General features: G+C 48.2%; 1 protein-coding gene and 1 non-coding gene across 2 annotated transcripts in view; both read left to right on the top strand.

Annotated features, from left to right (window-relative positions):
- Positions 1 to 25,596, top strand: part of LOC141082449 (gastrula zinc finger protein XlCGF66.1-like) — a 533,652-nt gene that overhangs the window by 66,256 nt on the left and 441,800 nt on the right. The gene's annotated exons all lie outside the window — the stretch shown is intronic.
- TRNAL-CAG (transfer RNA leucine (anticodon CAG)) lies at positions 20,852 to 20,934 on the top strand. Its single transcript has one exon. It is a non-coding gene; the product is annotated as a tRNA-Leu (tRNA).

Here is a 25,596-nt window from a genome sequence, read left to right as displayed (position 1 = left end):
AGTGTATATATACAGGACAGGAGGAGTGGTGCTGTGCAGTGTATGTATACAGGACAGGAGGAGTGGTGCTGTGGAGTGTATATATACAGGACAGGAGTGGTACTGTGCAGTGTATATACAGGAGTGGTACTGCGCAGTGTATATATATACAGGAGGAGTGGTACTGTGCAGTGCATATATATACAGGACAGGAGGAGTGGTACTGTGCAGTGTGTATATGCAGGACAGGAGTGGTACTGTGCAGTGTATATATACAGGACAGGAGTGGTGCTGTGCAGTGTAAATATAGAGGACAGGAGTGGTACTGTGCAGTGCATATATTCAGGACAGGAGGAGTGGTACTGTGCAGTGTATATATACAGGAGTGGTACTGTGCAGTGCATATATACAGGACAGGAGGAGTGGTACTGTGCAGTGTATATATACAGGAGGAGTTGTACTGTGCAGTGTGTATATGCAGGATAGGAGTGGTACTATGCAGTGTGTATATACAGGACACGAGTGGTACTGTGCAGTGTATATATACAGGATAGGAGGAGTGGTGCTGTGCAGTGTATATATACAGGAGTGGGACTGTGCCGTGTATATAGACAGGAGTGGTACTGTGCAGTGTATATATACAGGACAGGAGTGGTACTGTGCAGTGCATATATGCAGGACAGGAGTGGTACTGTGCAGTGTATATATACAGGACAGGAGTGGTACTGTGCAGTGTATATATACAGGACAGGATTGGTACTGTGCAGTGCATATATGCAGGAGGAGGGGTACTGTGCAGTGTATATATAGGAGTGGTACTGTGCAGTGTATATATACAGGAAAGGAGGAGTGATGTTGTGCAGTGTATATATACAGGATTGGTACTGTGCAGTGTATATATACAGGAAAGGAGGAGTGATGTCGTGCAGTGTATATATACAGGATTGGTACTGTGCAGTGCATATATACAGGACTGGAGTGGTACTGTGGAGTGTATATATACAGGAGTGGTACTGTGCAGTGTATATATACAGGATTGGTACTGTGCAGCGTATATACACAGGACAGGAGTAGTGGTACTGTGCAGTGTATATATATAGGAGTGGTACTGTGCGGTGCATATATACGGGACAGGAGGAGAGGTGCAGTGCATATATACAGGACAGGAGTGGCGCTGTGCAGTGTATAGATAAAGGAGGAGTGGTACTGTGCAGTGTACATATGCAGGACAGGAGTGGTACTGTGCAGTGTATATATACAGGACAGGAGTGGTACTGTGCAGTGTATATATACAGGACAGGAGGAGTGGTGCTGTGCAGTGTATATATACAGGACAGGAGTGGTACTGTGCAGTGTATATAGACAGGAGTGGTACTGTGCAGTGTACACTCACTGGCCACTTTATTAGGTACACCTGTCCAACTGTGTGTTAAGACTTAATTTCTAATCAGCCAATCACATGGCGGCAACTCAGTGCATTTAGGCATGTAGACATGGTCAAGACAATCTCCTGCAGTTCAAACCGAGCATCAGTATGGGGAAGAAAGGTGATTTGAGTGCCTTTGAACGTGGCATGATTGTTGGTGCCAGAAGGGCTGGTCTGAGTATTTCAGAAACTGCTGATCTACTGGGATTTTCACGCACAACCATCTCTAGGGTTTACAGAGAATGGTCCGAAAAAGAAAAAAAATCCAGTGAGCGGCAGTTCTGTGGCCGGAAATGCCATGTTGATGCCAGAGGTCAGAGGAGAATGGGCAGACTGGTTCGAGTTGATAGAAAGGCAACAGTGACTCAAATTGCCACCCGTTACAACCAAGGTAGGCAGAAGAGCATCTCTGAACGCACAGTGCGTCGAACTTTGAGGCAGATGGGCTACAGCAGCAGAAGACCACACTGGGTACCACTCCTCTCAGCTAAGAACAGGAAACTGAGGCTACAATTTGCACAAGCTCATCGAAATTGGACAGTAGAAGATTGGAAAAACGTTGCCTGGTCTGATGAGTCTCGATTTCTGCTGCGACATTCGGATGGTAGGGTCAGAATTTGGCGTAAACAACATGAAAGCATGGATCCATCCTGCCTTGTATCAACGGTTCAGGCTGGTGGTGGTGGTGTCATGGTGTGGGGAATTTTTTCTGGGCACTCTTTGGGCCCCTTGGTACCAATTGAGCATCGTTGCAACGCCACAGCCTACCTGAGTATTGTTGCTGACCATGTCCATCCCTTTATGACCACAATGTACCCAACATCTGATGGCTACTTTCAGCAGGATAATGCGCCATGTCATAAAGCTCGAATCATCTCAGATTGGTTTCTTGAACATGACAATGAGTTCACTGTACTCAAATGGCCTCCTCAGTCACCAGATCTCAATCCAATAGAGCATCTTTGGGATGTGGTGGAACGGGAGATTCGCATCAGGGATGTGCAGCCGACAAATCTGCGCCAACTGTGTGATGCCATCATGTCAATATGGTCCAAAATCTCTGAGGAATGCTTCCAGCACCTTGTTGAATCTCTGCCACGAAGAATTGAGGCAGTTCTGAAGGCAAAAGGGGGTCCAACCCCTTACTAGCATGGTGTACCTAATAAAGTGGCCAGTGAGTGTATATATACAGGACAGGAGTGGTACTGTGCAGTGTATATATAGATCACAGGAGGAGTGGTGCTGTGCAGTGTATATATGCAGGACAGGAGTGGGACTGTGCAGTGTATATAGACAGGAGTGGTACTGTGCAGTGTATATATACAGGACATGAGTGGTACTGTGCAGTGCATATATGCAGGACAGGAGGAGTGGTGCTGTTCAGTGTATATATACAGGACAGGAGTGGTACTGTGCAGTGTATATATACAGGACAGGAGTGGTACTGTGCAGTGTATATACAGGAGTGGTGCTGTGCAATGTATATATGCAGGAGTGGTACTGTGCAGTGTGTATATGCAGGACAGGAGTGGGACTGTGCAGTGTATATATACAGGAGTGGGACTGTGCAGTGTATATAGACAGGAGTGGTAATGTGCAGTGTATATATATACAGGGCATGAGTGGTACTGTGCAGTGCATATATGCAGGACAGGAGGAGTGGTGCTGTGCAGTGTATATATACAGGACACGAGTGGTACTGTGCAGTGTATACAGGAGGAGGGGTACTGTGCAGTGTATATATAGGAGTGGTGCTGTGCAGTGTATATATACAGGAGGAGTGGTACTGTGCAGTGTATATATACAGGACAGGAGTGGTACTGTGCAGTGTATATATACAGGAGTGGGACTGTGCAGTGTGTAAAGACAGGAGTGGTACTGTGCAGTGTATATATACAGGAGGAGTGGTACTGTGCAGTGCATATATACAGGACAGGAGGAGTGGTACTGTGCAGTGTATATATACAGGAGGAGTGGTACTGTGCTGTATGTATATGCAGGACAGGAGTGGTACTGTGCAGTGTGTATATACAGGACAGGAGTGGTGCTGTGCAGTGTATATATACAGGACAGGAGGAGTAGTGCTGTGCAGTGTATATATACAGGACAGGAGTGGTACTGTGCAGTGTATATATACAGGACAGGAGGAGTGGTGCTGTGCAGTGTATGTATACAGGACAGGAGGAGTGGTGCTGTGGAGTGTATATATACAGGACAGGAGTGGTACTGTGCAGTGTATATACAGGAGTGGTACTGTGCAGTGTATATATACAGGAGGAGTGGTACTGTGCAGTGCATATATATACAGGACAGGAGGAGTGGTACTGTGCAGTGTGTATATGCAGGACAGGAGTGGTACTGTGCAGTGTATATATACAGGACAGGAGTGGTACTGTGCAGTGTATATACAGGAGTGGTACTGTGCAGTGTATATATACAGGAGTGGTACTGTGCAGTGCATATATATACAGGACAGGAGGAGTGGTACTGTGCAGTGTATATATACAGGAGGAGTGGTACTGTGGAGTGTATATATACAGGAGGAGTGGTACTGTGGAGTGTATATATACAGGACAGGAGTGGTGCTGTGCAGTGTATATATACATCACAGGAGGAGTGGTGCTGTGCAGTGTATATATACAGGATACGAGTGGTACTGTGCAGTGTATACAGGAGGAGGGGTACTGTGCAGTGTATATATAGGAGTGGTGCTGTGCAGTGTATATATACAGGAGGAGTGGTACTGTGCAGTGTATATATACAGGACAGGAGTGGTACTGTGCAGTGTATATATACAGGAGTGGGACTGTGCAGTGTGTAAAGACAGGAGTGGTACTGTGCAGTGTATATATACAGGAGTGGTACTGTGCTGTATGTATATGCAGGACAGGAGTGGTACTGTGTAGTGTGTATATACAGGACAGGAGTGGTGCTGTGCAGTGTATATATACAGGACAGGAGGATTAGTGCTGTGCAGTGTGTATATACAGGACAGGAGGAGTAGTGCTGTGCAGTGTATATATACAGGACAGGAGTGGTACTGTGCAGTGTATATATACAGGACAGAAGGAGTGGTGCTGTGCAGTGTATGTATACAGGACAGGAGGAGTGGTGGTGTGGAGTGTATATATACAGGACAGGAGTGGTACTGTGCAGTGTATATACAGGAGTGGTACTGTGCAGTGTATATATATATACAGGAGGAGTGGTACTGTGCAGTGCATATATATACAGGACAGGAGGAGTGGTACTGTGCAGTGTGTATATGCAGGACAGGAGTGGTACTGTGCAGTGTATATATACAGGACAGGAGTGGTGCTGTGCAGTGTAAATATACAGGACAGGAGTGGTACTGTGCAGTGCATATTTACAGGCCAGGAGGAGTGGTGCTGTGCAGTGTATATATACAGGACAGGAGGAGTGGTACTGTGCAGTGTATATATACAGGACAGGAGTGGTACTGTGCAGTGTATATATACAGGAGTGGTACTGTGCAGTGTATATATACAGGAGGAGTGGTACTGTGCAGTGTATATATACAGGAGGATTGGTACTGTGGAGTGTATATATACAGGACAGGAGTGGTGCTGTGCAGTGTATATATACATCACAGGAGGAGTGGTGCTGTGCAGTGTATATATGCAGGACAGGAGTGGTACTGTGCAGTACATATTTACAGGCCAGGAGGAGTGGTGCTGTGCAGTGTATATATACAGGACAGGAGGAGTGGTACTGTGCAGTGTATATATACAGGAGGAGTGGTACTGTGCAGTGCATATATACAGGACAGGAGGAGTGGTACTGTGCAGTGTATATATACAGGAGGAGTGGTACTGTGCAGTGTATATATACAGGAGGAGTGGTACTGTGGAGTGTATATATACAGGACAGGAGTGGTGCTGTGCAGTGTATATATACATCACAGGAGGAGTGGTGCTGTGCAGTGTATATATGCAGGACAGGAGTGGTACTGTGCAGTGTATATATACAGGAGTGGGACTGTGCAGTGTATATAGACAGGAGTGGTACTGTGCAGTGTATATAGACAGGACATGAGTGGTACTGTGCAGTGCATATATGCAGGACAGGAGGAGTGGTGCTGTGCAGTGTATATATACAGGACAGGAGTGGTACTGTGCAGTGTATATATACAGGACAGGAGTGGTACTGTGCAGTGTATATACAGGAGTGGTGCTGTGCAATGTATATATGCAGGAGTGGTACTGTGCAGTGTGTATATGCAGGACAGGAGTGGGACTGTGCAGTGTATATATACAGGAGTGGGACTGTGCAGTGTATATAGACAGGAGTGGTACTGTGCAGTGCATATATGCAGGACAGGAGGAGTGGTGCTGTGCAGTGTATATATACAGGACAGGAGTGGTACTGTGCAGTGTATATATATATACAGGACAGGAGTGGTACTGTGCAGTTTATATACAGGAGTGGTGCTGTGCAATGTATATATGCAGGAGTGGTACTGTGCAGTGTGTATATGCAGGACAGGAGTGGGACTGTGCAGTGTATATATACAGGAGTGGGACTGTGCAGTGTATATAGACAGGAGTGGTACTGTGCAGTGTATATATACAGGGCATGAGTGGATAGTGCACTGCATATATGCAGGACAGGAGGAGTGGTGCTGTGCAGTGTATATATACAGGACACGAGTGGTACTGTGCAGTGTATATATACAGGAGGGGTACTGTGCAGTGTATATACAGGAGGAGTGGTGCTGTGCAGTGTATATATACAGGAGGAGTGGTACTGTGCAGTGTATATATACAGGACAGGAGTGGTACTGTGCAGTGCATATATACAGGAGTGGTACTGTGCAGTGCATATATACAGGACAGGAGGAGTGGTACTGTGCAGTGTATATATACAGGACAGGAGGAGTGGTGCTGTGGAGTGTATATATACAGGACAGGAGTGGTACTGTGCAGTGTATATATACAGGAAAAGTGGTACTGTGCTGTGTGTATATGCAGGACAGGAGTGGTACTGTGCAGTGTGTATATACAGGACAGGAGTGGTACTGTGCAGTGCATATATGCAGGACAGGAGTGGTACTGTGCAGTGTATATATACAGGACAGGAGTGGTACTGTGCAGTGCATATATGCAGGACAGGAGTGGTACTGTGCAGTGTATATATACAGGACAGGAGTGGTACTGTGCAGTGTATATATACAGGACAGGATTGGTACTGTGCAGTGCATATATGCAGGAGGAGGGGTACTGTGCAGTGTATATATAGGAGTGGTACTGTGCAGTGTATATATACAGGAAAGGAGGAGTGATGTTGTGCAGTGTATATATACAGGATTGGTACTGTGCAGTGTATATATACAGGAAAGGAGGAGTGATGTCGTGCAGTGTATATATACAGGATTGGTACTGTGCAGTGCATATATACAGGACTGGAGTGGTACTGTGGAGTGTATATATACAGGAGTGGTACTGTGCAGTGTATATATACAGGATTGGTACTGTGCAGCGTATATACACAGGACAGGAGTAGTGGTACTGTGCAGTGTATATATATAGGAGTGGTACTGTGCGGTGCATATATACGGGACAGGAGGAGAGGTGCAGTGCATATATACAGGACAGGAGTGGTACTGTGCAGTGTATATATACAGGAGTGGCGCTGTGCAGTGTATAGATAAAGGAGGAGTGGTACTGTGCAGTGTACATATGCAGGACAGGAGTGGTACTGTGCAGTGTATATATACAGGACAGGAGTGGTACTGTGCAGTGTATATATACAGGACAGGAGGAGTGGTGCTGTGCAGTGTATATATACAGGACAGGAGTGGTACTGTGCAGTGTATATAGACAGGAGTGGTACTGTGCAGTGTACACTCACTGGCCACTTTATTAGGTACACCTGTCCAACTGTGTGTTAAGACTTAATTTCTAATCAGCCAATCACATGGCGGCAACTCAGTGCATTTAGGCATGTAGACATGGTCAAGACAATCTCCTGCAGTTCAAACCGAGCATCAGTATGGGGAAGAAAGGTGATTTGAGTGCCTTTGAACGTGGCATGATTGTTGGTGCCAGAAGGGCTGGTCTGAGTATTTCAGAAACTGCTGATCTACTGGGATTTTCACGCACAACCATCTCTAGGGTTTACAGAGAATGGTCCGAAAAAGAAAAAAAATCCAGTGAGCGGCAGTTCTGTGGCCGGAAATGCCATGTTGATGCCAGAGGTCAGAGGAGAATGGGCAGACTGGTTCGAGTTGATAGAAAGGCAACAGTGACTCAAATTGCCACCCGTTACAACCAAGGTAGGCAGAAGAGCATCTCTGAACGCACAGTGCGTCGAACTTTGAGGCAGATGGGCTACAGCAGCAGAAGACCACACTGGGTACCACTCCTCTCAGCTAAGAACAGGAAACTGAGGCTACAATTTGCACAAGCTCATCGAAATTGGACAGTAGAAGATTGGAAAAACGTTGCCTGGTCTGATGAGTCTCGATTTCTGCTGCGACATTCGGATGGTAGGGTCAGAATTTGGCGTAAACAACATGAAAGCATGGATCCATCCTGCCTTGTATCAACGGTTCAGGCTGGTGGTGGTGGTGTCATGGTGTGGGGAATTTTTTCTGGGCACTCTTTGGGCCCCTTGGTACCAATTGAGCATCGTTGCAACGCCACAGCCTACCTGAGTATTGTTGCTGACCATGTCCATCCCTTTATGACCACAATGTACCCAACATCTGATGGCTACTTTCAGCAGGATAATGCGCCATGTCATAAAGCTCGAATCATCTCAGATTGGTTTCTTGAACATGACAATGAGTTCACTGTACTCAAATGGCCTCCTCAGTCACCAGATCTCAATCCAATAGAGCATCTTTGGGATGTGGTGGAACGGGAGATTCGCATCAGGGATGTGCAGCCGACAAATCTGCGCCAACTGTGTGATGCCATCATGTCAATATGGTCCAAAATCTCTGAGGAATGCTTCCAGCACCTTGTTGAATCTCTGCCACGAAGAATTGAGGCAGTTCTGAAGGCAAAAGGGGGTCCAACCCCTTACTAGCATGGTGTACCTAATAAAGTGGCCAGTGAGTGTATATATACAGGACAGGAGTGGTACTGTGCAGTGTATATATAGATCACAGGAGGAGTGGTGCTGTGCAGTGTATATATGCAGGACAGGAGTGGGACTGTGCAGTGTATATAGACAGGAGTGGTACTGTGCAGTGTATATATACAGGACATGAGTGGTACTGTGCAGTGCATATATGCAGGACAGGAGGAGTGGTGCTGTTCAGTGTATATATACAGGACAGGAGTGGTACTGTGCAGTGTATATATACAGGACAGGAGTGGTACTGTGCAGTGTATATACAGGAGTGGTGCTGTGCAATGTATATATGCAGGAGTGGTACTGTGCAGTGTGTATATGCAGGACAGGAGTGGGACTGTGCAGTGTATATATACAGGAGTGGGACTGTGCAGTGTATATAGACAGGAGTGGTAATGTGCAGTGTATATATATACAGGGCATGAGTGGTACTGTGCAGTGCATATATGCAGGACAGGAGGAGTGGTGCTGTGCAGTGTATATATACAGGACACGAGTGGTACTGTGCAGTGTATACAGGAGGAGGGGTACTGTGCAGTGTATATATAGGAGTGGTGCTGTGCAGTGTATATATACAGGAGGAGTGGTACTGTGCAGTGTATATATACAGGACAGGAGTGGTACTGTGCAGTGTATATATACAGGAGTGGGACTGTGCAGTGTGTAAAGACAGGAGTGGGACTGTGCAGTGTATATATACAGGAGGAGTGGTACTGTGCAGTGCATATATACAGGACAGGAGGAGTGGTACTGTGCAGTGTATATATACAGGAGGAGTGGTACTGTGCTGTATGTATATGCAGGACAGGAGTGGTACTGTGCAGTGTGTATATACAGGACAGGAGTGGTGCTGTGCAGTGTATATATACAGGACAGGAGGAGTAGTGCTGTGCAGTGTATATATACAGGACAGGAGTGGTACTGTGCAGTGTATATATACAGGACAGGAGGAGTGGTGCTGTGCAGTGTATGTATACAGGACAGGAGGAGTGGTGCTGTGGAGTGTATATATACAGGACAGGAGTGGTACTGTGCAGTGTATATACAGGAGTGGTACTGTGCAGTGTATATATACAGGAGGAGTGATACTGTGCAGTGCATATATATACAGGACAGGAGGAGTGGTACTGTGCAGTGTGTATATGCAGGACAGGAGTGGTACTGTGCAGTGTATATATACAGGACAGGAGTGGTACTGTGCAGTGTATATACAGGAGTGGTACTGTGCAGTGTATATATACAGGAGTGGTACTGTGCAGTGCATATATATACAGGACAGGAGGAGTGGTACTGTGGAGTGTATATATACAGGAGGAGTGGTACTGTGGAGTGTATATATACAGGAGGAGTGGTACTGTGGAGTGTATATATACAGGACAGGAGTGGTGCTGTGCAGTGTATATATACATCACAGGAGGAGTGGTGCTGTGCAGTGTATATATACAGGATACGAGTGGTACTGTGCAGTGTATACAGGAGGAGGGGTACTGTGCAGTGTATATATAGGAGTGGTGCTGTGCAGTGTATATATACAGGAGGAGTGGTACTGTGCAGTGTATATATACAGGACAGGAGTGGTACTGTGCAGTGTATATATACAGGAGTGGGACTGTGCAGTGTGTAAAGACAGGAGTGGTACTGTGCAGTGTATATATACAGGAGTGGTACTGTGCTGTATGTATATGCAGGACAGGAGTGGTACTGTGTAGTGTGTATATACAGGACAGGAGTGGTGCTGTGCAGTGTATATATACAGGACAGGAGGATTAGTGCTGTGCAGTGTGTATATACAGGACAGGAGGAGTAGTGCTGTGCAGTGTATATATACAGGACAGGAGTGGTACTGTGCAGTGTATATATACAGGACAGAAGGAGTGGTGCTGTGCAGTGTATGTATACAGGACAGGAGGAGTGGTGCTGTGGAGTGTATATATACAGGACAGGAGTGGTACTGTGCAGTGTATATACAGGAGTGGTACTGTGCAGTGTATATATATACAGGAGGAGTGGTACTGTGCAGTGCATATATATACAGGACAGGAGGAGTGGTACTGTGCAGTGTGTATATGCAGGACAGGAGTGGTACTGTGCAGTGTATATATACAGGACAGGAGTGGTGCTGTGCAGTGTAAATATACAGGACAGGAGTGGTACTGTGCAGTGCATATTTACAGGCCAGGAGGAGTGGTGCTGTGCAGTGTATATATACAGGACAGGAGGAGTGGTACTGTGCAGTGTATATATACAGGACAGGAGTTGTACTGTGCAGTGTATATATACAGGAGGAGTGGTACTGTGCAGTGTATATATACAGGAGGAGTGGTACTGTGCAGTGTGTATATGCAGGACAGGAGTGGTACTGTGCAGTGTGTATATACAGGACAGGAGTGGTGCTGTGCAGTGTATATATACAGGACAGGAGGAGTGGTGCTGTGCAGTGTATATATACAGGACAGGAGGAGTGGTGCTGTGCAGTGTATATATACAGGACAGGAGGAGTGGTGCTGTGCAGTGTATATATACAGGACAGGAGGAGTGGTTCTGTGGAGTGTATATATACAGGACAGGAGTGGTACTGTGCAGTGTATATACAGGAGTGGTACTGTGCAGTGTATAAATACAGGAGGAGTGGTACTGTGCAGTGTGTATATGCAGGACAGGAGTGGTACTGTGCAGTGTATATATACAGGAGTGGAACTGTGCAGTGTATATAGACAGGAGTGGTACTGTGCAGTGTATATAGACAGGAGTGGTACTGTGCAGTGTGTATATATACAGGACAGGAGTGGTACTGTGCAATGCATATATGCAGGACAGGAGTGGTACTGTGCAGTGTATATATACAGGACAGGAGTGGTACTGTGCAGTGCATATATACAGGACAGGAGTGGTACTGTGCAGTGTATATATACAGGAGGAGTGGTACTGTGCAGTGTATATATACAGGAGGAGTGGTACTGTGCAGTGTATATATACAGGAGGAGTGGTACTGTGCAGTGTATATATACAGGAGGAGTGGTACTGTGGAGTGTATATATACAGGACAGGAGTGGTGCTGTGCAGTGTATATATACATCACAGGAGGAGTGGTGCTGTGCAGTGTATATATGCAGGACAGGAGTGGTACTGTGCAGTGTATATATACAGGAGTGGGACTGTGCAGTGTATATAGACAAGAGTGGTACTGTGCAGTGTGTATAGACAGGAGTGGTACTGTGCAGTGTATATATACAGGAGGGGTACTGTGCAGTGTATATAGGAGGAGTGGTGCTGTGCAGTGTATATATACAGGAGGAGTGGTACTGTGCAGTGTATATATACAGGACAGGAGTGGTACTGTGCAGTGTATATATACAGGAGTGGGACTGTGCAGTGTGTATAGACAGGAGTGGTACTGTGCAGTGTATATATACAGGAGGAGTGGTACTGTGCAGTGCATATATACAGGACAGGAGGAGTGGTACTGTGCAGTGTATATATACAGGAGGAGTGGTACTGTGCTGTGTGTATATGCAGGACAGGAGTGGTACTGTGCAGTGTATATATACAGGAGTGGTACTGTGCAGTGCATATATACAGGACAGGAGGAGTGGTACTGTGCAGTGTATATATACAGGAGGAGTGGTACTGTGCTGTGTGTATATGCAGGACAGGAGTGGTACTGTGCAGTTTATATATACAGGAGGAGTGGTACTGTGCAGTGCATATATACAGGACAGGAGGAGTGGTGCTGTGCAGTTTATATATACAGGAGGAGTGGTACTGTGCAGTTTATATATACAGGAGGAGTGGTACTGTGCAGTGCATATATACAGGACAGGAGGAGTGGTGCTGTGCAGTTTATATATACAGGACAGGAGTGGTACTGTGCAGTGTATATATACAGGACAGGAGGAGTGGTGCTTCCCTGAGGAAGTTGTTTTTCTAGCTCCGAAACGCGCGTCGGGGATAGGACCGACCTTGCTGCTTCCCCCCGTACTTCAGGTATAGTAATGCAGTTTATTAGGTCATTAGTATGACATGTATTATACATCAATTTTGCATGTGCGCATTTGCACTTTGTCAGGGTATACTTCTTATGAAGGATTGTAGCACTTGCTGTATGATTTGTCTTATTATACTTTATATAACCCCTTAACTCTTATTAGCTATACCATCTAGCTCTGCATTTTACTATCCTGGCGGGGTGTTTGCAGCTTCGTTGGCCCTTCATGACGATTGTGTTCATTTATATGCTGTTCCTTTTCCCTGTCCAAACACTGTGTGTCCATATCTATTAATGTTTTAAATTATCTTTAATAAATATCATAGTTTTATGGATTTTTTGACTGCTTCTTTGTTTGGTACTTTCTATATACAGGAGTGGTACTGTGCAGTGTATATATACAGGAGGAGTGGTACTGTGCAGTGTGTATATGCAGGACAGGAGTGGTACTGTGCATTGTATATATACAGGAGTGGAACTGTGCAGTGTATATAGACAGGAGTGGTACTGTGCAGTGTGTATATATACAGGACAGGAGTGGTACTGTGCAGTGGATATATTCAGGACAGGAGTGGTACTGTGCAGTGTATATATACAGGACAGGAGTGGTACTGTGCAGTGCATATATGCAGGAGGAGTGGTACTGTGCAGTGTATATATACAGGACAGGAGTGGTGCTGTGCAGGGTATATATACAGGACAGGAGGAGTGGTACTGTGCAGTGTATATATACAGGAAAGGAGGAGTGGTACTGTGCAGTGTATATATACAGGACAGGAGTGGTACTGTGCAGTGCATATATGCAGGAGGAGGGTTACTGTGCAGTGTATATATAGGAGTGGTACTGTGCAGTGTATATATACAGGACAGGAGGAGTGGTGCTGTGCAGTGTATATATACAGGACAGGAGTGGTGCTGTGCAGTGCATATATACAGGACAGGAGTGGTACTGTGCAGTGCATATATACAGGACAGGAGGAGTGGTGCTGTGCAGTGTATATATACAGGACAGGAGTGGTACTGTGCAGTGTATATACAGGAGTGGTACTGTGCAGTGTATATGTACAGGAGTGTTACTGTGCAGTGTGTATATGCAGGACAGGAGTGGTACTGTGCAGTGTATATATACAGGAGTCGGACTGTGCAGTGTATATAGACAGGAGTGGTGCTGTGTATATACATATACAGGAGTGGTACTGTGCAGTGTATATATACAGGAGTGGGACTGTGCAGTGTATATAGACAGGAGTGGTACTGTGCAGTGTATATATACAGGACAGGAGTGGTACTGTGCAGTGCATATATGCAGAACAGGAGTGGTACTGTGCAGTGTATATATACAGGACAGTAGTACTGTGCAGTGCATATATGCAGGAGGAGGGGTACTGTGCAGTGTATATATAGGAGTGGTGCTGTGCAAGGTATATATACAGGAGGGGTACTGTGCAGTGTATATATACAGGAGGAGTGATACTGTGCAGTGTATATATACAGGAGGAGGGGTACTGTGCAGTGTATATATACAGGAGGAGGGGTACTGTGCAGTGTATATATAGGAGGAGTGGTACTGTGCAGTATATACATATACAGGAGTGGTACTGTGCAGTATATACATATACAGGAGGAGTGGTACTGTGCAGTATAAACATATACAGGAGTGGTACTGTGCAGTGTATATATATACAGGATGAGTGGTACTGTGCAGTATCTGTATCCAACATTCTGCCCCAGCTCACAGCCTGCCCCCATGTCCAGCATTCTGCCTCAGTCTCCAGCATTCTGCCCCAGCTTCGAGCATTCTGCCCCATGTCCAGAATTCTGCCCCAGCGTCCAGCATTCTTCTGCCCCATGTCCAGAATTCTGCCCCAGCGTCCAGCATTCTTCTGCCCCATGTCCAGAATTCTGCCCCATGTCCAGAATTCTGCCCCAGCGTCCAGCATTCTTCTGCCCCATGTCCAGAATTCTGCCCCAGCGTCCAGCATTCTTCTGCCCCATGTCCAGAATTCTGCCCCAGCGTCCAGCATTCTTCTGCCCCATGTCCAGAATTCTGCCCCAGCGTCCAGCATTCTTCTGCCCCATGTCCAGAATTCTGCCCCATGTCCAGAATTCTGCCCCAGCGTCCAGCATTCTTCTGCCCCATGTCCAGAATTCTGCCCCAGCGTCCAGCATTCTTCTGCCCCATGTCCAGAATTCTGCCCCAGCGTCCAGCATTCTTCTGCCCCATGTCCAGAATTCTGCCCCAGCGTCCAGCATTCTTCTGCCCCATGTCCAGCATTCTGCCCCGTCTCACAGTCTGCCCTCATATCCAGCATTCTGCCACCAGCGTCCAGCATTCTGTCCCCAGCGTCCAGCATTCTGCCCCATGTCCAGCATTCTGCCCCAGGCTCCCTGGATAGCCGCTCTCAAAAAAAAAAAAAAAAAAAAAAAAATTCTTACCTTGTTATCTGGCTGTGCTCCAGCGGCGAGGCTCCCTCCCTCTCCCAGTCCCACGTGGCACACTGACTGAATGAGGAAGTGGAGGAGCAGAGCAGTGTGTGACGTCAGGTGAGGGCGGAGCTGTGGCTGGACCATTGTGCAGGGGGGGATTTCGGCGCTGGCTGGACCATGGTGCGGGGGGGGGGGGGGGCCTGCCCGAGGGTCCCGGCAGGCGCTGAGTCTGAATTTAAAATATAGCTGCAGAAGCCTGTATAAAATGTAGGGGGGCCCCAGCGCGGATCGGGCTGCCAGCATGGTCGGGCCCCCCTAATCACCGGGCCCCATACACATGTAAGGCCTGTCATGCCCTGATGGCGGCCCTGGTTTCAGGATGCTTGACAGTTGGCATGAGACAAGACTGGTGGTAGCGCTCACCTGGTCTTCTCCGAATAAGCCGTTTTCCAGATGTCCCAAACAATCGAAAAGGGGATTCATCAGAGAAAGTGACTTTACCCCAGTCCTCAGCAGTCCTCTCCAGAAAAAACATCATGGACAGACTGATATTCTGCAAGAGGTACAGGGAGTGAAGTGGCTTCTTTGCTGTCCTCCTTGAGACCAGGCCTTGCTCCAAGAGTCTCCGCCTCACAGCGTGTGCAGAAGCACTCACACCTGCCTGCTGCCATTCCTGAGCAAGCTCTGCACTGCTGGTAGTCCGATCCCACAGCTGAAGCACTTTTAAGAGACGGTCCTGGCGCTTGCTGGTCTTTCTTGGGCACCCTGGAGCCTTTTTGGCAACAAGGGAACCTCTCTCCTTGAAGTTCTTGATGATGCGATAGATTGTTGACTGAGGTGCATTCTTTCTAGCTGCGATACTCTTCCCTGTTAGGCCATTTTTGTGCAGTGCAATGATGACTGCACGTGTTTCTTTAGAGATAACCATGGTTAACAGAAGAGAAACAATGATGCCAAGCACCAGCCTCCTTTTAAAGTGTCCAGTGGTGTCATTCTTACTTAATCATGACAGATTGATCTCCAGCCCTGTCCTCATCAACACCCACACCTGTGTTAATGGAGCAATCACTGAAACGATGTTAGCTGGTCCTTTTTAAGGCAGGGCTGCAATGATGTTGAAATGTGTTTTGGGGGATAAAGTTAATTTTCTAGGCAAATATTGACTTTGCAAGTAATTGCTGTTAAGCTGATCACTCTTTATAACATTCTGGAGTATATGCAAATTGCCATTAGAAAAAATGAAGCAGTAGACTTTGTAAAAATTATTATTTGTGTCATTCTCAAAATTTTTAGCCATGGCTGTACAGACCAAAGTTTGGACACACCTTCTCATTCAAAGAGTTTGCTTTATTTTCATGACTATGAAAATTGTAGATTCACTCTGAAGGCATCAAAGCTATGAATTAACACATGTGGAATTATATAATTAACAAAAAAGTGTGAAACAACTGAAAATGTGTCTTATATTCTAGGTTCTTCAAAGTAGCCACCTTTTGCTTTGATTACTGCTTTGCACACTCTTGGCATTCTGTTGATGAGCTTCAAGAGGTAGTCACTGGAAATGGTCTTCCAACAGTCTTGAAGGAGTTCCCAGAGATGCTTAGCACTTGTTGGCCCTTTGGCCTTCACTCTGCGGTCCAGCTCACCCCAAACCATCTCGATTGGGTTCAGGTCTGGTGACTGTGGAGGCCAGGTCATCTGGCGTAGCACCCGATCACTCTCCTTCTTGGTCAAATAGCCCTTACACAGCCTGGAGGTGTGTTTGAGGTCATTGTCCTGTTGAAAAATAAATGATGGTCCAGCTAAACACAAACCGGATGGAATAGCATGCCGCTGCAAGATGCTGTGGTGGCCATGCTGGTTCAGTATGCCTTCAATTTTGAATAAATCCCCAACAGTGTCACCAGTAAAGCACCCCCACACCATCACACCTCCTCCTCCATGCTTCACGGTGGGAACCAGGTATGTAGAGTCCATCCGTTCACCTTTTCTGCGTCGCACAAAGACAAGGTGGTTGGAACCAAAGATCTCAAATTTGGACTCATCAGACCAAAGCACAGATTTCCACTGGTCTAATGTCCATTCCTTGAGTTCTTTAGCCCAAACAAGTCTCTTCTGCTTGTTGCCTGTCCTTAGCAGTGGTTTCCTAGCAGCTATTTTACCATGAAGGCCTGCTGCACAAAGTCTCCTCTTAGCAGTTGTTGTAGAGATGTGTCTGCTGCTAGAACTCTGTGTGGCATTGACCTGGTCTCTGATCTGAGCTGCTGTTAACCTGCGATTTCTGAGGCTGGTGACTCGGATGAACTTATCCTCCGCAGCAGAGGTGACTCTTGGTCTTCCTTTCCTGGAGCGGTCCTCATGTGAGCCAGTTTCTTTGTAGCGCTTGATGGTTTTTGCCACTGCACGTGGGGACACTTTCAAAGTTTTCCCAATTTTTCGGACTGACTGACCTTCATTTCTTAAAGTAATAATGGCCACTCGTTTTTCTTTACTCAGCTGCTTTTTTCTTGCCATAATACAAATTCTAATAGTCTATTCAGTAGGACTATCAGCTGTGTATCCACCAGACTTCTGCACAACTGATGGTCCCAACCCCATTTATAAGGCAAGAAATCCCACTTATTAAACCATAGTCATGAAAATAAAGAATACGCTTTGATTGAGGTGTGTCCAAACCTTTGGTCTGTAGTGTGTGTATATGTATATATATATATATATATATACACACACACACATACTATGACTTATCTCGGCTAAGACAAAGCCTAGATCCTCAGGCTACATCCACATCATGGGCGTAGCCAGGATCAAACCTGGGGGGGGCAGAACCTCATACTGCACACCCCTACACTTGAAAATAAAGCCTGCACCTTAAGAAGATGTGGTGGTGAATGCAGTATATTTATTCCAACTATCAGTTGATGTTACTGAAGACGAGCAATGCCTGTCCTGGGCATCCTTTTGGGCAGCTATGAGGTGGACCTGACTGGTGCTAAAAAAAAGGAGTGTTAGTCTGTGTGCTATCCGGCTTTCATTCTTTTTGGTACAGATATGATATGGATAGACAGATATATAAATAAAAGCAGATTAGAAATCTGCTCTGATATTGAAAACATTATCTATGAGCTCAAAAACCTTTCAGGTGATGCAGTTTTTAAAAAGCTGATCTGCTTTTGCAACTGAAAAACGTATCCTCAAAAAACGCAGCAAAAACGCTGTGTGTGAATGTAGCCTTAGATCAGGAATAGAACAGCCATTTATAGGACATTTCATAACTTTCCCAAATTCCTATGAAAAAATATTCAGCACATTCTGCATTGAACTACTGTACCCAATTTATTATATATTTTAGGAGTCGGAATCGGTCCATTTTATACCAACTCCGACTCCACCAAAATGAGCTCCGACTCCGACTCCACAGCCCTACATACTAAGGTTGTGTTTTATCTCCCGTCCACCACACTCCAGCTCCGCCCCCTAAGCACCATCCTCTGCTCCCCCCCCCCCCATGCTCAGCCTCTGCTCCCTCCCCCCCCATGCTCAGCCTCTGCTCCCCCCCCCCCATGCTCAGCCTCTGCTCCCCCCCCCCCTCCCCCCCCCATGCTCAGCCTCTGCTCCCCCCCCCCTCCCCCCCCCATGCTCAGCCTCTGCTTCCCCCCCATGCTCAGCCTCTGCTCCCCCTCCATGCTCAGCCTCTGCTCCCCCCCCATGCTCAGCCTCTGCTCCCCCCCCATGCTCAGCCTCTGCTCCCCCCCCATGCTCAGCCACTGCTCCCCCCCATGCTCAGCCTCTGCTCCCCCCCCCATGCTCAGCCTCTGCTCCCCCCCCCCCCCATGCTCAGCCTCTGCTCCCCTCCCATGCTCAGCCTCTGCTCCCCCCCCATGCTCAGCCTCTGCTCCCCCCCCCATGCTCAGCCTCTGCTCCCCCCCCCCATGCTCAGCCTCTGCTCCCCCTCCATGCTCAGCCTCTGCTCCCCCCCCCATGCTCAGCCTCTGCTCCCCCCCCCATGCTCAGCCTCTGCTCCCCCCCCATGCTCAGCCTCTGCTCCCCCCCATGCTCAGCCTCTGCTCCCCCCCCCATGCTCAGCCTCTGCTCCCCCCCCATGCTCAGCCTCTGCTCCCCCCCCATGCTCAGCCTCTGCCCCCCCCATGCTCAGCCTCTGCTCCCCCCACTCTCTCCCCCCACACACCGTCTCCCTTCTGTCCTCTGCGGGGTGTCGCCGCTCCCTCCTCCGGGCTTTGTGTTGTGCCGCGCTCTTCCCCGCTGACAGCTCCGCTCCTCTGCTGCGCTCTGCACAGCAAACATTACGACACCACCGTCGCCTCCTCCATGACTCAGTCCGGCCTCCCACGTCTCCTCACCACACGTCACTTCCCCGCCCGGCCGCCATTTTAGTTCCTGTGGTGGCGGAGCACAGGCGGAAGTGCCGCCATCTGTAGCAGCGGCTGCGGTCCTCCTCACCGTGTCTCCGCCGAGTCAGGAGGTTTTCGTGAGGGGGAGATCTCGGCGGCCTGATACCATAATGCCGTCCACCCCGCTCCGTGTGGCCGTGGTGTGCTCCAGAACCGCAGCATGGAGGCGCACAATCTCCTCCGGTAATGGCGGAGCCCCTTCTTCTTCAGTCTGTGCGCGTAGTCCGGGGCCGTGTGAGGCCGGTGATGTCTCTAGGCCTCTGTATGTGATGGAGGACCCTGGGAGCGGCCATACCTTCTTACACACACCTCCATGGTGGCCTTTTCCCCCTCAGATGTAGGAAAATTACACATTTGTAACTGAATGTGTTAGAAACTTTTTTTGGGGGGGAACTTGCGCCATATAACAACTCTCCGGCCATTTTTTTTAAAATTCTTTTATATGACTGGGAAAGGATTAAAAGCATAACAGTAGTGGCCTTTTCAGTTACCGGGGCCGACTAGGCCTCACATGGGTTCTGGTCGGGTCGTCATCAGTCCAGTCTGGGCAGGTGGTGTGTATATATATATATATATTTTAGTTTTCACCCCCCCCAGTCTCTTCGCTAGTTTTAAGCTTCAGGGGCCTGAAGGTCCTGGAAACCCTTTTATTTCGAGTGATTTCTGGCCGAAGCAAACTTAGGTTTGTTTGTGTCTGGTGGAAACTGATTGCCTTCACTCTGTTTTTTTTTCTGTTTTTGGAGTAAAAAAATATATATATTAGGTTCTTTTCACACCAGGACGTGTACACTGAATATATTCTATAGGGTATAACAGGCACCCGTCTGCCGAGAGAACGTCCTTCTCAAATCCATCTGACCACTGTACATCCAAAAACACTTACCAGCTGATTCATCAGTTTACATTTTTTTTTTTTTAAGCCAAAAAATGTCTCTTGATGTTTTTACAGCCTCTCTGTTAACTTTGTGAAAAGTTGAATAAAATGCCTTTATCTACGATCATCTGATGTCTTGTTACAAAGAAATTAGACAGGGACAGAGTTTAGAATATTGGAATATTACAATTTTTTCTCATGTAGGGTGACCAGCCAATGTTACTGGGCACAGTGAGGCTACATGAAAGCTCCACATGTCCACTGTTAACTCCTGGTGGATTGTTTTATTAGTAATCTGTTCATTGTGGTATAAGTTGTATGCACAACTTTTTGTGTTTTTTGTGTTGTATTTGAATTCAAATGGAATTTGAATTCAGGGGGTCAGAGCCTGGCTGTCCATGGATAAAAGTGGTCCTTGTGGTGCAGGCTTGAGGGTGCACAAATGCCCAACAGAGCACCACACAGCCCCAAGAACTGCTCCCTCACCTCAGTCTGGTAATTAGCTTTCAAATGACATCCCAATGTCCCCTCTGGCTTTGCCAGAAGTCCCACCAGGGGCCCCAATGTCTGATTTGGACAGCAGATCTGTACTGAAGTCCCTGGTGGTGCAAACTCTTGTGTCACCAGGGAGCATGTCAGTGTCAGCAGTCAGGATGGCCTAGTGGTCTAAGGCACTGTGTTCAGGTTGCAGTCTCCCGTGGAGGCGTGGGTTCGAATCCCACTCCTGACAGCAGCAGTACTGGTCCCTGGAGGTGCAAGCTGTTGTGCACCAGGGAGCGTGTTAAGCGTCTGCAGTCACCACATGTGGAGGCGTGGGTTCAAATCCCACTCCTTGACAGCAGCAGTACTGGTCCCTGGAGGTGCAAGCTGTTGTGCACCAGGGAGCGTGTTCAGCGTCTGCAGTCACCACGTGGAGGCGTGGGTTCGAATCCCACTCCTGACAGCGACAGTTTTTTTTTTTTTTTGTTTTTTTTTAAAGAAAAGAAAATAAACCTAGTGGCAGCATGTGTAATAACAGTCTCCAGGTCTTATAGCCTAATGTATACACCATAAATATTTATATGTGTGTCTATACAGTTGGTGTATATATGTGTGAGTATATTTTTTTAGCCTTAAAGTTTTGATTCTCCATCCTCATTTCTTTCTTTTCCAAATCAAAAAAACACTCGTGTGAGAGCAATCTGCATCCAAAAAAACTTAGGGATAGGGACAATTTAGTGAGTACGTCGGGCTCCCTTAAAAGGTCAATTCACCCAACGAACAAGGGTGCTGCTCAGGGTGGATTGATTTAAATCACGCCGATTTAAATCATGATTTAAATCACGATTTAAATCAAAAGATTTTTTTCTATTTAAATCGGATCGATTTAAATCATGATTTTAATCATGATTTAAATCACTGATTTAAATCAAAAGGTTTTTTTTTAATATAAATCACGATTAAAATGAGAAGTGAGAGCAGTGTGCATGTGCGCCCATAGTTACACGGACGAAAGTAGGGGCAACGATCTAACGCCAGGGTGAGGGGGGGACCCCAAAGTAAGTAAAAATCTTTTTTGTTTTACTATATGGCAATAGGTAGGTGTTTAAAAGCAGCATGTCTTAATTGTATAAACTATTAATAGCCTCCACATTTTGTTCATACTGCCCCTTTAATTCCACACTTCTAGCTTGGTTTCAGATTTGGTTTAGTTTCTTTTTCCCTGCATTCAGTTGACGTGCCCAAACTTGTTGGATAGTCAGCAGTACTTGGCTCAGGCTGTAGTAACATCAGCAGTGCTTGGCTCAGGCTGTAGTAACAATCAAACTTCATAAGTGATCTGTGTGAGCCATGGCAGCAGGTCGTAAGAGAGACCCTATTTGGGTTCATTTTGTTGAGATGCCAGCAGCAGATCTTGGAAAGAAAGGTGCAAGAGCAAAGTGCAAATACTGTCAAAAGGATATCCAAGGACTTGTTTGCCGTTTGAAAACTGCAATCAAATGATTTAAATCAAAAAAATCTGATTTAAATCAAAAAAATCTGATTTTTTTGATTTTTTTAAAAAATTCAAGATTTTTATCCACCCTGGTGCTGCTTGCTCGTCGGGTGAGATGGGCAGCACGATTATTATCATCTAACACGCTTTCCTAGGATAATCTGCCAACACAAATCTCTTCTTGAATGGACAATCGTTTCTTAAATGACAATTTATGCTGATAAAAAAACCCAAAAGCTCTAAATTAGGAAGGAGGCTGGAGGGGGGGGCGTCAGGGACTGGAGGGGGGAGACAGAGGCTGGAGGAGGAAGTGTGGTGGTGTAGACGGGGCTGCGGGAGGCTGTGTGGTGCTGTAGAGCGGGTTGCGGGAGGCTGTGTGGTGGTGTAGAGGCCTACAGGGCCACACAGCCCCCTGGTGTGACTTCCCGAGTGCCATGACAGCTGACTGTATATACATGTTTACACATACATGTATGTACATGTGCCATGACCGCTCCTTAGACCATACATACATGGATTGTCACTTACCCAAACCGAGGATGAAGAGGCTTAGCTGCTCCACATGATGATGGTGGCCGGAGAGCTGTGTTCCTCCATAGCGATGTCGTCTATTAGGCAAACTTGGTGTCCTTGTCCCGCCAGTTCTTGAGCCAGTTTAGTGTCCACGATGCCTTGTTACCTATTGGAAAAAAAAGGGAAAAGGAAATTATTGAATTTTGACATAGAATAAAAATTAAGTCCTATGAATTGTACTGGTACATTAACCCCTTTTTCTACGAGCGTATATTGCCAGCAGACACACAGAGAGCGGGCGACTGCCCCAAGTGTTACCTACTGAGAGACAGAGAAATAAAAAAACAATAATTAATAAGGGAAATATTGCATTCATAATTAGTGTTCACAGCAGAGTGACAACACAGCCCCCCTAACCCTCCCCTACCCCACAGGGAACGCCTGTACCCCGCCATGCCCCCCACAGCTGTGCCCATACACTGTCCTCACCTCCCCCTGCAGGGACCACCTGTCTCCCACGCAGTGCCCCCCACAGCTGACCCCAAACACTCTGCAGGGACCCCCTGTCTCCCACGCAGTGCCCCCCACAGCTGACCCCATACACTCTGCAGGGACCCCCTGTCTCCCCCGTAGTGCCCCCCACAGCTGACCCCATACACTCTGCAGGGACCCCCTGTCTACCTGCAGTGCCCCCCACAGCTGACCCCATACACTCTGCAGGGACCCCCTGTCTCCCCCGTAGTGCCCCCCACAGCTGACCCCATACACTCTGCAGGGACCCCCTGTCTACCCACAGTGCCCCCCACAGCTGACCCCATACACTCTGCAGGGACCCCCTGCCTCCCCCCACAGCTGACTCCATACAGGCATACAGTTACCGGCCGGCAGCTCCAAGGTTCAAATCTGGCGCTCAGGTGACGTCATTGTTGCTGCAGTTAGACCGAGAAAGCAGGGGGTGGGCTCGGAGCCACGTGACACAGAGCCCGGCCGCCCATCCCCCAGCCTCACTGTACTGCAAGCCAGGGAGAGACTGTTTGTGTGCTGCACGGCGCTGACTCCGCCCCCCGAGCCAGGGGATGAGTCACAGGCAGCTCGGCGTGTCACACGACTCCTCCCTCTTCCACCTTCTATGCAGGCCGGATCTTGGTTCCCATAGCACAGTGACCCTGCCCACCGGCCAGTCACTGCCGCCCCTCCCCCACCACTAAGCGATCTTACACAGCAGCACAGAGCCAGGGAGGAGATGGGAGATGACCCCGCACCACACAGCGGAGCACTATGAGCCCTGGGGGTGCAGCGCTGACCCCGCCCACGCCGCACCACACAGCGGAGCACTGAGCCCTGGGGGCGCAGCGCTGACCCTGCCCACCCCGCACCACACAGCGCAGCACTATGAGCCCTCGGGGCAGTCTCCCGTAGAGGCGTGGGTTCGAATCCCACTCCTGACAGCAGCAGTACTGGTCCCTGGAGGTGCAAGCTGTTGTGCACCAGGGAGCGTGTTCAGCGTCTGCAGTCACCACGTGGAGGCGTGGGTTCGAATCCCACTCCACACAGCGCAGCACTATGAGCCCTCGGGGCGCAGCCAGGGGTGGGATTGAGCGGGTTCTCCCCGGTTCGGTGGAACCGGTTGTTAAAGCTATTGCTCTCATTTTTGGCACCATTAGCCGGCTCTCACTTTTGAAAATGAGATTTCAAATTTTGAGGTCTGCGGCAGATTCTTTCCGGCGTCCATGCTCCCGGAGGCCACTGCAACATGGCGAAGGCCAGCAAGGGAAGTGCGGGGGCCTCCGGGCAGCGAAGAAATCGCGGCGGAGCCGCCGTCCCTGTACCGGAGCACAGCCCGCTGCCACCACCGCACCGCAGAGCGCCGCCCGCTGCCACCACCACAGAGCCCACCTGCCCCAGTGCAGCTGCCCCTGCCTCAGCGCTGCTGCTGCCCCTGCCTCAGCGCTGCTGCTGCCCCTGCCTCAGCGCTGCTGCTGCCCCTGCCTCAGCGCTGCTGCTGCCCCTGCCTCAGCGCTGCTGCTGCCCCTGCCTCAGCGCTGCTGCTGCCCCTGCCTCAGCGCTGCTGCTGCCCCTGCCTCAGCGCTGCTGCCTCTCCCCCAGCGCAGCTGCCCCAGCACAACCAACCTGCCCTAGCACAGAGCCGCCACCGCACGAACCTGGACCACTGAATGACCCCTGTGACTACTTCACCTGTGCCAGATCCCTTCCCAGGTAAGCTGAATTCGGACTGTAAGACGGACCCCCATTTGACACATTATTTTTTTTCCCCCTATTTTCCTACTGAAAATTGGGGTGTTCTTATGGTCCGTTGCATCTTATAGTCCGAAAAATACGGTAATTTATCCTGAGATTACAGAGTCTGCAACTTTTCTATCTAGCCAGTTAGAAGTGACTCATTGTAACACTTAGGGTACCGTTACACCTAGAGATGCACCAGCGATCCCGACTAGCGATATGACGCGGTCAGGATCGCTGGTGCATCGCTAGGTGGTCGCTAGTGAGCTGCTACACAGGCAGATCTCACCAGCGACATTGCTGGGGACGGGGATCGCTACTTACCTGTCAGACGCGGCGATCCTGCGTCCTCCCGCCCTGGGCGCCACAGGAAGCCCAGCAGGAAGTGGCCGACGAGGAATGGACCAGGAGCTTCTCGCGCGATCAGTGATAACCAGCGGGGGAGCCGGTCGGAGGTAAGTATCACATGCAGGGATATCGCTAGCAATATCGCTGCAACGTCACAAAATCGGTGACTTTACAGCAATATAGAATCATAGAATCGTAGAGTTGGAAGGGACCTCCTGGGCCATCTGGTCCAACCCCCTGCTCAAAGCAGGATTCGCTAAATCATCCCAGTCAGATGTCTGTCCAGCCTCTGTTTGAAGACTTCCATTGAAGGAG

The sequence above is a fragment of the Dendrobates tinctorius genome, unplaced genomic scaffold, assembly GCF_039654945.1.
Source record: "Dendrobates tinctorius isolate UK_male_01 unplaced genomic scaffold, ASM3965494v1 ptg000017l, whole genome shotgun sequence".
Classification (NCBI taxonomy): domain Eukaryota; kingdom Metazoa; phylum Chordata; class Amphibia; order Anura; family Dendrobatidae; genus Dendrobates; species Dendrobates tinctorius.
The sequence above is the reverse complement of the archived record's forward strand: the minus strand, read 5'-3'. Positions and strand labels throughout refer to the sequence as shown.